At 41.2% G+C, this 12,404-nt stretch overlaps 1 protein-coding gene across 5 annotated transcripts in view; it reads right to left on the bottom strand.

Moving 5' to 3' along the window:
• LOC128666052 (tumor necrosis factor receptor superfamily member 26-like) overlaps positions 1-12,404 on the bottom strand; it is a 184,985-nt gene that overhangs the window by 27,188 nt on the left and 145,393 nt on the right. The gene's annotated exons all lie outside the window — the stretch shown is intronic.

Raw genomic sequence — 12,404 nt, 5'->3', positions numbered from 1 at the left:
TTAATGTATTGCCCATGACTTGTTACACAAGCGGCATATTATCTTATATTTGTCTGGAAAATCAGAGCTCAGTGCGTAGACGGAGCAATAGAAAATTGTCATTTTCTTATTTAAAGAACCAGTGCAATAACCCTGTATTAGTAGTTTGCTAAATATATTTTTAGAGACCTTTCTTTGTATATATTTATTTTAAATTTGCTGTTCAGATAGCAGATATTTTTTTTGCAGCATAACTTAATTCTCTCTGTAATGCAAACTGAAGTGATAAGTTGTCTACAATTTTAGTGTAGGGATCCGTGAGACTAGCGGACAGAAAAAAAAACAAAAAAAAAACAAGAAAAAACAGAGGAGTGAAAATATTTAAAGGGATACAGGAAAACTGGTATAACATCTGAGAATTTAAGGGAATATTTACATAAAAGACGATGAGGTTTACTGTAAGCCTAACACTAGTATATTTCACTGTGTTAGCAGTTTCAATTAAAGATTATTTTTAATTTGGTTAAAATGTCCCTTTAATTAGCCTGCATCCCACTGTGAGTGCGTTCTTATGCTGCTTATGCTTGTTTAGGCTATTTAATGAACGTCAGTATACATTTTCTTTATTATAAGGATCATTGGGATTAATTTAAAGGAGAAATTGTATTAGTATTTCTTTTTCAGAAAGCTTATTTTTTTTTGTGTTATATACGGTTGTTATATTTGGCTGGACAACTGCAGAATGGGGAATATCAAATTATATACAACGTTAAATCCAATAATTTTGTTGTGGTTAAACTAATTAGCATTTATCAAGTTTTAGTGTGAATTTTATATTTTTAAGCAGTAAACAGTGTTTCTCCTTTAAGTAGAAATGAAACTTTGAGCTTGCCTCACTATCCTTGAGAAGAATGATAACACTGTGCATGTTTTGTTTTTTTTTGGCTTTGTTACAGAGAGAACAATTTGCACTGTACATTTAAAGCGGCAGTACTGGTGTTCTATGTTATAAAAAATGATAACTATAAATTGCTCACTACAAAGAAACAAGTATTTATATTATATTCTGTCATAGAATATAGCTTAAAAAATGATAATTTTATTTCTGTGGCTGTCAAACTGTATCTCACAGATATAACTCTTTGTTATTTAAAATAACCCCCACTGCGTTCAATAAATAAAGGAGATATTATTTAATGAAGTGATTCCAGTGACACTTTAAAATATATATAGTTATTTGGTTATTAACTAGTCTACCACTATTATTGCAATGACTTTGATTGCTGCTTAACAGTTAAGCCGTGGTCTATAAGGTGTCTAGAAATAAACACCCCTAAAACAAATGATGCACAGTTTATCTGATTCTACTGCATTTATATAACTAGCTAATTTATCTGTTCACAGTTTTGGTTTTATTTATATGGCTTACGTGTATTCTGTCTCTTGGTGTTGTAATGAGATTTATACAGCCTGTGATAAGAGGCAGTCCTCAAAGGTTTAAAAAAAATTAGCATATAAGCCTACCTATGTTTGGTTTAATCTAGGAAGGTTGGTTAAAATTAAAAGTCCTATCTGAATAATGAATTTTCATTTATCCTAGAATGTCCCTTTAACAGTGGCTACTGTGGTTATCTGATCTTTCCCAAATAAGCGCAATTTTATTTGTGCAATCTGCAACTTAAGTTTCTTGGGCATCTGCTGTGATTGCTTTCTTTGTGTGATATTAAAGTTTTGTACATAGTGGATGTTTTTAATTGTTTGTCATGTTCTGAGTGTGTTGCATTTCAGCGAATGTCAGAATATGTGTTGCATTCTAAGTTAATTGTGGTTGTTTGAAATTTGTGTCAGCAGCTAATGTTTCGTTTTGTGTAAGGCAAGAACGATTGGTTTTCATTGTTTGTTATGTTTTTCTCTTTTGTGGACAGCATATTGAATTGTGAAGTGTATTTCATTTTGCTTGCTATTGAGAATTGTCTCTGCATGAGTGGAGTGCATGATTTATCGTTTAGTTTCTTGTTATCTTGTGTTTGCGTGTCACATGAGATGTTTCACGCAAACATGGGGGAAGTATTGATGAGTATTGATGAATATCTTTATGTAATGGAGGAGATTATTTTTAGGAGGTGAACCTACAACGTTTTGAATCTCCTCGTACAATGTTATTGTGTTAATTTCAGATGCCTAAAATGTTTTATTTTTCTATGTGGTTCTTAACACTATATTTGTATTTGCAGGATGAGAGTATGCTGTCTTCAGAGATTGAAACACACTAACTGAATTATTTTTGAGTTTCCATATTTAGGTAAAATCTGTACAGGCAAAATTCCATAAGTGCACTCTTCAAAAGATTAAAGATTGAAAGCAAGTAAACCTTTAAAGAAAGAAAAGATAAAGATGAAAGACCTTTTGTCAAGCTTGTTTTAACCATCATACTGCAGTAAAAAAAGTTACTGAACTATCTTTGGATCCATTCTTTGCTTTGCATGCTGGTACCAGCCCCAGAACTGGACTCTGGGTAATCCATGACTGTTTTCTCTGATGTGTGTCTTCAGGACATAAAGACTATCCTTCTCTGGACTGTGCCTTACCGCTCGATATGGAAGTCCTGTTATGCTGTTACAGGATCAACCAATTAAATTAGGGGAGTATTGTTTTAACCCTATTCCTTATATTGCTTGTTTTGTATTCTCTTGTATTTTATTTTTATTGATCATATTTGGTCTAAGAAATCATATGCTTCATTGGTATTAGTGCACATGGTAGTTTATGTGCGTAACAAAGTAACCCTTTAGATAAGTGTAACTGTGAACTTCGCAGTATTGTACTCTATTGAATGGCCCACTGAGTATAGAAAATAGGTTTAAGGAAAATGCTGCAACATAGCATAATATTTTAGACCCTTCACCCTTTAGAACATAAGGAGGACACGTCTAAGCTAGAAGTTTATAGTAAATATACAGAGAAATGTTTGTTCAGGGAATAGCATAATTATAGTTTATGAAAGCAAATGTATTTTTCCCTTTTATTAATTAGTATGGTATCTGCAAAGTGAATTTGGTCATTCCTGATGTTTGTCAAAGAGAGTAATTCTTACCATAAAGATGTGTTTACCTTTAAAAGAGCTTGTAGTTTTAAATGATGTTCTGTTTGTATGCTTTCCTCATATAGGAGTGTGAGAGAATTTAGGTTGGAGAATTATAAGCATTATAGATAGCAGCCATCCAGAATAAAGCAACACAAGGTTCTTTTATTTTTTAGAAGTTCAAAGTGATATTGTAAAGAAATTCATTTATTTTCATTGACTGTTTTCTTTTTTCCATTCTTACAACAGGGCAGGCCTTAGCATAAGTTTTAGCATAAACATTCAGGCCCTTGAGGAAGTCTGACAGGTTTTCACTTGCGTAGTATTCATGAAGTATCATTTAAAAGTGTATAGAGAAGTTGTAAATTATTCTCTGAGAAATGTCAATGTATTTAGTTTGTATTATATATCAACAATGTTTTGTTTGATTTTAAATGACATAGGATGAAAGTGACGTTTTATTTGGACATAATTGTGATTGTATTGCGGTGTGTACTCATCCTGTACTGTTTCTGTTTGCTTCCTAGACTCCCTGTGACTCGAGTGTCTGCTTGCCATGGGTATCCACTGGTTGCCTTGTCTACCCCATGAACAAACCATCAGATTTCCAGTATCTCCCTGCGGAAGAACCGTGGATAAGCACCCCTACTGCAAATGAACTGTTGGAGAACTGTATTATAGCAAAGTGTCAAGGTGCAGCGCTCTCAAATGGACAAAGACTGTTCTTAAAGTATTCAGAGGCCACCTAGAGACAGTTGTGCTGTTGCTATGTCATGCTTTACTGTGGAAAAGGAACTGTTGGACATATTGGGGGGTTCTAGCAATGCAGGTGGAGAGATAGAAGATGCAGCGTTGTTTGGGGGTAGATGGGGGGCTGGTTGGGTTTCTGTACTGGTAGACCGGTAGTTTTGGGAAGGCTGGAGGATAGATGGAAGGTATTGGAGGGACTGTACCTATATGCAGTGACAATTAGCCTATAAAAGTATATCACGACATGCAAATATTTTTCTCTTTAGTATTCTTATAGAGTTCTGTTACCATAATATAAGGCTTTACTAATTTTCTATGCCTGTCTATTTTTATGTTATTCTGTTAGAATAAAAGGATGGTATGTTAGGGGTAATATGAACCTGATGGCAGCCATCTTGTTCTTCGCAGCCATCTTGTTCCTCGCAGCCATTTTGTAATGAATAGACTTTATTATACTGGGGTATTATGCAGTGAGAATTATATGCATGTTATGAGTTTCTTTAGCTATTCGGCCTTGCCAATGTACCCTGGCCTAATGCCTAGAAGTAAGATAGAATAAGATAATGTAAACAAGAGGCTTTAGACACTCGGTTGTCTCTGCAGATGGTAGTTTGTTATGACTCTGTAAATATTGTTATGAGAAACTCATGTTCCAGTTTTTCCTTGTAAATTGCTCTGTATAACTGTGTAAGATGACGCGGTCCTAACGTGTCATCCCCTTAACCCTGTATGTCACTATAAGAAAGGCTTGCACTGTGCAATAAACAGAATTGGCTTTCGATCATAATGCTGCGTGGTCTGAGTCATTCTAAGGGGCCCTTATCAGGTAATCTACATATGCCTCAGGTGGTACACTAGGCCCCAGGCTTTGGCCTGCACTGACACTTACCCCCTGAAGGGGACACCTAACACTCCCCCTCTCTCTTTTGCTCTCTCCCGCTCTCTTTTGCTCTATCTCTCCCCCTCTTTTTTGCTCTCTCTCTCTCCTCCTCTCTCTCTCTCTCTCTCTCCTCCCTCTCTTTTGTGCTCTTTCTCTCTCCTCCTCTCTTTTGCTCTCTCTCTCCCCCTCTCTTTTGATCTCTCTCCCCCTCTCTTTTGCTCTCTCTCTCCCCCCTCTCTTTTGCTCTCTCTCTCTCCCCCTCTCTTTTGCTCTCTCTATCCCCCCTCTCTTTTGATCTCTCTATCCCCCCTCTTTTTTTTCTCTCTCTCCCCTCTCTTTTGCTCTCTCCTCCTCTCTTTTGCTCTCTATCCACTCTCTCTTTTGCTCTCTCCCCCTTCTCTTTCTCTTGTTAGGTGTATCCAGTCCACGGATCATCCATTACTTGTGAGATATTTTCCTTCCCAACAGGAAGTTGCAAGAGGATCACCCACAGCAGAGCTGCTATATAGCTCCTCCCCTAACTGCCATATCCAGTCATTCTCTTGCAAGCTCTCAACATAGCTGGAGGTAGTAATAGGAAAGTGGTAAAATATAGTTAGTTTTTTCTTCAATCAAAAGTTTATTGTTTTTAAATGGTACCGGAGTGTACTATTTTATCTCAGGCAGCATTTAGAAGAAGAATCTGCCTGCGTTTTTCTATGATCTTAGCAGAAGTAACTAAGATCCACTGCTATTCTCACATATGTCTGAGGAGTGAGGTAACTTCAGAGGGAGAATGGCGTGCAGGGTATCCTGCAATAAGGTATGTGCAGTTAAGTTTTTCTAGGGATGGAATTTGCTAGAAAATGCTGCTGATACCAGATTAATGTAAGTTAAAGCCTAAATACAGGGATTTAATAGCGACTAGTATCAGGCTTGCTATCAGAGGTATATACTCTGATTAATGTGCAATATAAAACGTTTACTGGCATGTTTAATCGTTTTTATATATGCTTTGGTGATAAAACTTATTGGGGCCTAGTTTTTTCCACATGGCTGGCTTTATTTTTGCCTAGAAACAGTTTCCTGAGGCTTTCCACTGTTATAGTATAAAAGTTACAGTTGGTGCAGTTAAAATTACAAACTGTGACATTCAGCTTCCCTCAGCAGTCCCCTGCATGCTATAGGACATCTCTGAAGGGCTCAAAAGGCTTCAAAAGTAGGAGCTGTGGCAGTTGTTATGACTGTTTAAAAAACATATTTTTCGTTTTGTTAATCTGTTTTTAGTATTAAGGGGTTAATCATCCATTTGCAAGTGGGTGCAATGCTCTGCTAACTTGTTACATACACTGTAAAAATTTCGTTAGTTTAACTTCCTTTTTTCACTGTTATTTCAAATTTTGGCAAAATTTGTTTCTCTTAAAGGCACAGTAACGTTTTTTTATATTGCTTGTTAACTTGATTTAAAGTGTTTTCCAAGCTTGTTAGTCTCCTTGCTAGTCTGTATAAACATGTCTGACATAGAGGAAACTCCTTGTTCATTATGTTTAAAAGCCATGGTGGAACCCCATAGGAGAATGTGTACTAAATGTATTGATTTCACTTTAAACAATAAAGATCAGCTGTTATCTTTAAAAGAATTATCACCAGAGGATTCTGACGAAGGGGAAGTTATGCCGACTAACTCTCCCCAAGTGTCGGACCCTTTGACTCCCGCTCAAGGGACTCACGCTAAAATGGCGCCAAGTACATCAAATACGCCTATAGCGATTACTTTGCAGGACATGGCGGCAATCATGGATAATACCCTGTCAGCGGTATTAGCCAGACTGCCTGAATTCAGAGGAAAGCGCAATAGCTCTGGGGTTGGACGTAATACAGAGCGCGCAGATGTTTTAAGGCCCATGTCTGATACTGCGTCACAATATGCAGAAGCTGAGGAAGAGCTTCAGTCTGTGGGTGACGTCTCTGACTCGGGGAAACCTGATTCAGATATGTCTACTTTTAAATTTAAGCTTGAGAACCTCCGGGTGTTGCTTGGAGAGGTTTTAGCTGCTCTGAATGACTGTGACACAATTGCAGTGCCAGAGAAATTGTGTAGACTGGATAAATACTATGCGGTGCCGGTGTGTACTGACGTTTTTCCAATACCTAAAAGGTTTACAGAAATTATTACTAAGGAGTGGGACAGACCCGGTGTGCCGTTTTCCCCCCCTCCTATTTTTAGAAAAATGTTTCCAATAGACGCCACCACACGGGACTTATGGCAGACGGTCCCTAAGGTGGAGGGAGCAGTTTCTACTTTAGCAAAGCGTACCACTATCCCTGTCGAGGACAGTTGTGCTTTTTCAGATCCAATGGATAAAAAATTAGAAGGTTACCTTAAGAAAATGTTTATTCAACAAGGTTTTATCCTGCAGCCCCTTGCATGCATTGCTCCTGTCACTGCTGCTGCTGCGTTCTGGTTTGAGTCTCTGGAAGAGGCCTTTCAGACAGCTACTCCATTGACTGAAATACTTGACAAGCTTAGAACACTTAAGCTAGCTAATTCTTTTTTTTCTGATGCCATTGTTCATTTGACTAAACTAACGGCTAAGCATTCTGGATTCGCCATCCAGGCACGTAGGGCGCTATGGCTTAAATCTTGGTCAGCTGACGTGACTTCAAAGTCTAAATTACTTAACATTCCCTTCAAGGGGCAGACCCTATTCGGGCCTGGTTTGAAGGAAATTATTGCTGACATTACTGGAGGTAAGGGTCATACCCTTCCTCAGGACAGGGCCAAAACTACAAAACAAGAGGGAACTTTTGCGCAATCCAAGCCGGCCTGGAAATCTAACCAGGCCTGGAGCAAAGGCAAGCAGGCCAGAAAGCCTGCTGCTGCCTCTAAGACAGCATGAGGGAACGGCCCCCTATCCGGCAACGGATCTAGTAGGGGGCAGACTTTCTCTCTTCGCCCAGGCGTGGGCAAGAGATGTTCAGGATCCCTGGGCGTTGGAGATCATATCTCAGGGATATCTTCTGGACTTCAAAGCTTCCCCCCCACAAGGGAGATTTCACCTTTCGAGATTATCTGTAAACCAGATAAAGAAAGAGGCATTCTTACGCTGTGTGCAAGACCTCCTAATAATGGGAGTGATCCATCCAGTTCCACAGATGGAACAAGGACAGGGATTTTATTCAAATCTGTTTGTGGTTCCAAAAAAAGAGGGAACCTTCAGACCAATTTTGGATCTAAAGATCTTAAACAAATTCCTCAGAGTTCCATCGTTCAAAATGGAAACTATTCGGACAATCCTACCTATGATCCAGGAGGGTCAGTACATGACCACAGTGGATTTGAAGGATGCTTACCTTCACATACCGATTCACAAAGATCATCATCGGTTCCTAAGGTTTGCCTTTCTAGACAGGCATTACCAGTTTGTGGCTCTTCCCTTCGGGTTAGCTACAGCCCCAAGAATTTTTACAAAGGTTCTGGGGTCTCTTCTGGTGGTCCTAAGACCACGGGGCATAGCAGTGGCCCCTTATCTAGACGACATCCTGATACAGGCGTCAAACGTCCAAATTGCCAAATCTCATACGGACATAGTGTTGGCATTTCTGAGGTCGCATGGGTGGAAAGTGAATGAGGGAAAGAGTTCTCTATCACCCCTCACAAGGGTTTCCTTCCTAGGAACTCTGATAGATTCTGTAGAAATTAAAATTTACCTGACGGAGTCCAGGTTATCAAAGCTTCTAAATTCCTGCCGTGTTCTTCACTACATTCCGCGCCCTTCGGTGGCTCAGTGCATGGAAGTGATAGGCTTAATGGTAGCGGCGATGGACATAGTGCCTTTTGCGCGCCTACATCTCAGACCGCTGCAATTATGCATGCTCAGTCAGTGGAATGGGGATTACACAGATTTGTCCCCTCTGCTAAATCTGGATCAAGAGACCAGAGATTCTCTTCTCTGGTGGCTATCTCGGGTCCATCTGTCCTAAAGGTATGACCTTTCGCAGGCCAGATTGGACAATTGTAACAACAGATGCCAGCCTTCTAGGTTGGGGTGCAGTCTGGAATTCCCTGAAGGCTCAGGGATCGTGGACTCAGGAGGAGAAACTCCTCCCAATAAATATTCTGGTGTTAAGAGCAATATTCAATGCTCTTCTAGCTTGGCCTCAGTTAGCAACCCTGAGGTTCATCAGATTTCAGTCGGACAACATCACGACTGTGGCTTACATCAACCATCAAGGGGGGACCAGGAGCTCCCTAGCGATGTTAGAAGTCTCCAAGATAATTCGCTGGGCAGAGACTCACTCTTGCCATCTATCAGCAATCCATATCCCAGGTGTAGAGAACTGGGAGGCGGATTTTCTAAGTCGTCAGACTTTTCATCCGGGGGAGTGGGAACTCCATCCCGAGGTGTTTGCTCAATTGGTTCATCGTTGGGGCACACCAGAATTGGATCTCATGGCGTCTCGCCAGAACGCCAAGCTTCCTTGTTACGGATCCAGGTCCAGGGACCCAGAAGCGACGCTGATAGATGCTCTAGCAGCACTGTGGTTCTTCAACCTGGCTTATGTGTTTCCACCGTTTGCTCTGCTCCCTCGACTGATTGCCAAAATCAAACAGGAGAGAGCATCGGTGATCTTGATCGTGCCTGCGTGGCCAGGTATGCAGACCTGGTGGACATGTCATCCTTTCCACCTTGGCCTCTGCCTCTGAGACAAGACCTTCTACTACAAGGTCCTTTCAATCATCCAAATCTAATTTCTCTGAGACTGACTGCCTGGAGATTGAACGCTTGATTTTATCAAGGCGTGGCTTCTCCGAGTCAGTCATTGATACCTTAATACAGGCACGAAAGCCTGTAACCAGGAAAATCTACCATAAGATATGGCGCAAATATCTTCATTGGTGTGAATCCAAGAATTACTCATGGAGTAAGGTTAGGATTCCTAGGATATTGTCCTTTCTCCAAGAGGGTTTGGATAAAGGATTATCAGCTAGTTCTTTAAAGGGACAGATTTCTGCTCTGTCTATCCTTTTGCACAAGCGTCTGGCAGAGGTTCCAGACGTCCAGGCATTTTGTCAGGCTTTGGTTAGAATTAAGCCTGTGTTTAAACCTGTTGCTCCTCCATGGAGCTTAAACTTGGTTCTTAAGGTTCTTCAAGGAGTTCCGTTTGAACCCCTTCATTCCATTGATATCAATATTTCCTCGGCTCGTAGAGTCTTTGAGTTATCAGCTTTACAATGTAATTCTCCTTATCTGATTTTCCATACAGATAAAGTAGTTCTGCGTACAAAACCTGGGTTTTTACCTAAAGTAGTTTCCAACAAGAATATCAATCAAGAGATTGTTGTTCCATCATTGTGTCCTAATCCATCTTCAAAGAAGGAACGTCTTTTACATAATTTGGACGTAGTCCGTGCTTTAAAGTTTTACTTACAAGCGACTAAAGATTTTCGTCAAACATCTTCCCTGTTTGTTGTTTACTCTGGACAGAGGAGAGGTCAAAAAGGCTTCGGCAACCTCTCTTTCTTTTTGGCTTCAGAGCATAATACGCTTAGCCTATGAGACTGCTGGACAGCAGCCCCCTGAAAGGATTACAGCTCATTCTACTAGAGCTGTGGCTTCCACCTGGGCCTTTAAAAATGAGGCTTCTGTTGAACAGATTTGCAAAGCGGCGACTTGGTCTTCGCTTCATAACTTTTCAAAATTTTACAAATTTGATACTTTTGCTTCTTCGGAGGCTATTTTTGGGAGAAAGGTTCTACAGGCAGTGATCCCTTCCGTTTAAGTACCTGCCTTGTCCCTCCCTTCATCCGTGTACTTTAGCTTTGGTATTGGTATCCCACAAGTAATGGATGATCCGTGGACTGGATACACCTAACAAGAGAAAACATAATTTATGCTTACCTGATAAATTTATTTCTCTTGTGGTGTATCCAGTCCACGGCCCGTCCTGTCCTTTTAAGGCAGGTCTAAATTTTAAACTACAGTCACCACTGCACCCTATGGTTTCTCCTTTCTCGGCTAGTTTCGGTCGAATGACTGGATATGGCAGTTAGGGGAGGAGCTATATAGCAGCTCTGCTGTGGGTGATCCTCTTGCAACTTCCTGTTGGGAAGGAGAATATCCCACAAGTAATGGATGATCTGTGGACTGGATACACCACAAGAGAAATAAATTTATCAGGTAAGCATAAATTATGTTTTTGTGCTCTCTCCCTCTATTTTGCTTTCTCTCTTCCCCCCTCTCTTTTGCTCTCTCCCCCCAATCTCTCTCTCTCCTCACTTTTGCTCTGTCTCTCCCCCCTCTCTTTTGCACTCTCTCCCCCCTCTCTTTTGCACTCTCTCCCCCCTCTCTTTTGCTCTCCCCCCCCCCCTCTCTCTCCTCTCTTTTGCTCTGTCTCTCCCCCCTCTCTTTTGCTCTCTCTCCCTCATTTCTTTTGCTCTCTCTGTCTCCCCCTCTCTCTCTCCCCTCTTTCTCTCCCCCTCTCTTTTGCTCTTTCTCTCGCCCCCTCTCTTTTGCTCTCTGTCTCCCCCCTCTCGTTTGCTCTCTTTGCCCTCTTTTTTGCTCTCTCTCCCCCTCCCTCTCTCTCTCTCTCTCTCTCTCTCTCTCTCTCTCTCTCTCTCTCTCTCTCTCTCTCTCTTTCTCTCTGTCTCCCCTTCTCTCTCTCCCCCTCTCTTTTGCTCTTTCTCCCCCCTCTCTTTTGCTTACTCTCTCCCCCCTCTCTTTTGCTCTCTCTCTCTCTCTCTCTCCCCCCTTGCTTTTGCTCTGTCTCTCACCCCCTCTCTTTTGCTCTCTCTCCCCCCCTCTCTTTTGCTCTCTCTCTCTTTCTGTCTCCCCCTCTATCTCTCCCCCTCTCTTTTGCTCTTTCTCCCCCCTCTCTTTTGCTTTTTCTCTCCCCCTCTCTTTTGCTCTCTCCCCCCCTCTCTTTTGCTCTCTCTCTCCCCCTCTCTTTTGTTCTCTCTCCCTCCTCTCTTTTGTTCTCTCTCCCTCCTCTCTTTTGCTCTCTCTCCCCCCTCTATTTTGCTCTCTCTCCCCCCTCTCTTTTGCTTTCTCTCTCCCCCTCTCTCTCTCCCCCCTCTTTTGCTATTTCTCCCCCCTCTCTTTTGCTTTCTCTCTCCCCCCTCTCTTTTGCTCTCTCTCTCTCCCCCACTCTCTTTTGCTCTCTCTCTCTTCCCCCTCTCTTTCTCTCTCTCTCTCTCTCTCTCTCTCTCTCCCCCCTCTCTTTTGCTCTCTCCCCTCTCTTTTGCTCTCTCTCCCCCTCTCTTTTGCTCTCTCTCTCTTTCTCTCCCCCCTCGCTTTTGCTCTGTCTCTCACCCCCCTCTCTTTTGCTCTCCCCCCCCTCTCTTTTTCTCTCTCTCTCTCTCTCTCTCTCTCTCTCTCTCTCTCAGTTTTTCACCACTAGAGGGCATTAGTTCATGTGTGTCATATAGAAAACATTGAGCTAAAATGCAAGTCTGTCAAAAGAACTGAAATAAAGGGGCAGTCTCCAGATGCTTAGATACAAGGTAATTACAGAGGTAAAACATGTATTATTATAACTGTGTTCGTTATGCAAAACTGTGGAATGGGTAATTAAGGGATTATCTATCTTTTAAAACAACAAAAATGCTGGTGTTGACTGTCCCTTTAAAGTGATGGAAAACTCTCCCCTTTATAAAACCAGAACCGGAATGTTAGTGATATTTTAGATTGAATTTTTATTCGTTTCAGCTTAGAAAAAGGTAAAAACAAACGT

Source organism: Bombina bombina, chromosome 7 (assembly GCF_027579735.1).
Source record: "Bombina bombina isolate aBomBom1 chromosome 7, aBomBom1.pri, whole genome shotgun sequence".
Taxonomy (NCBI): domain Eukaryota; kingdom Metazoa; phylum Chordata; class Amphibia; order Anura; family Bombinatoridae; genus Bombina; species Bombina bombina.
Note: the sequence above shows the minus strand (reverse complement) of the source record. Positions and strands in the feature narration are given on the sequence as shown.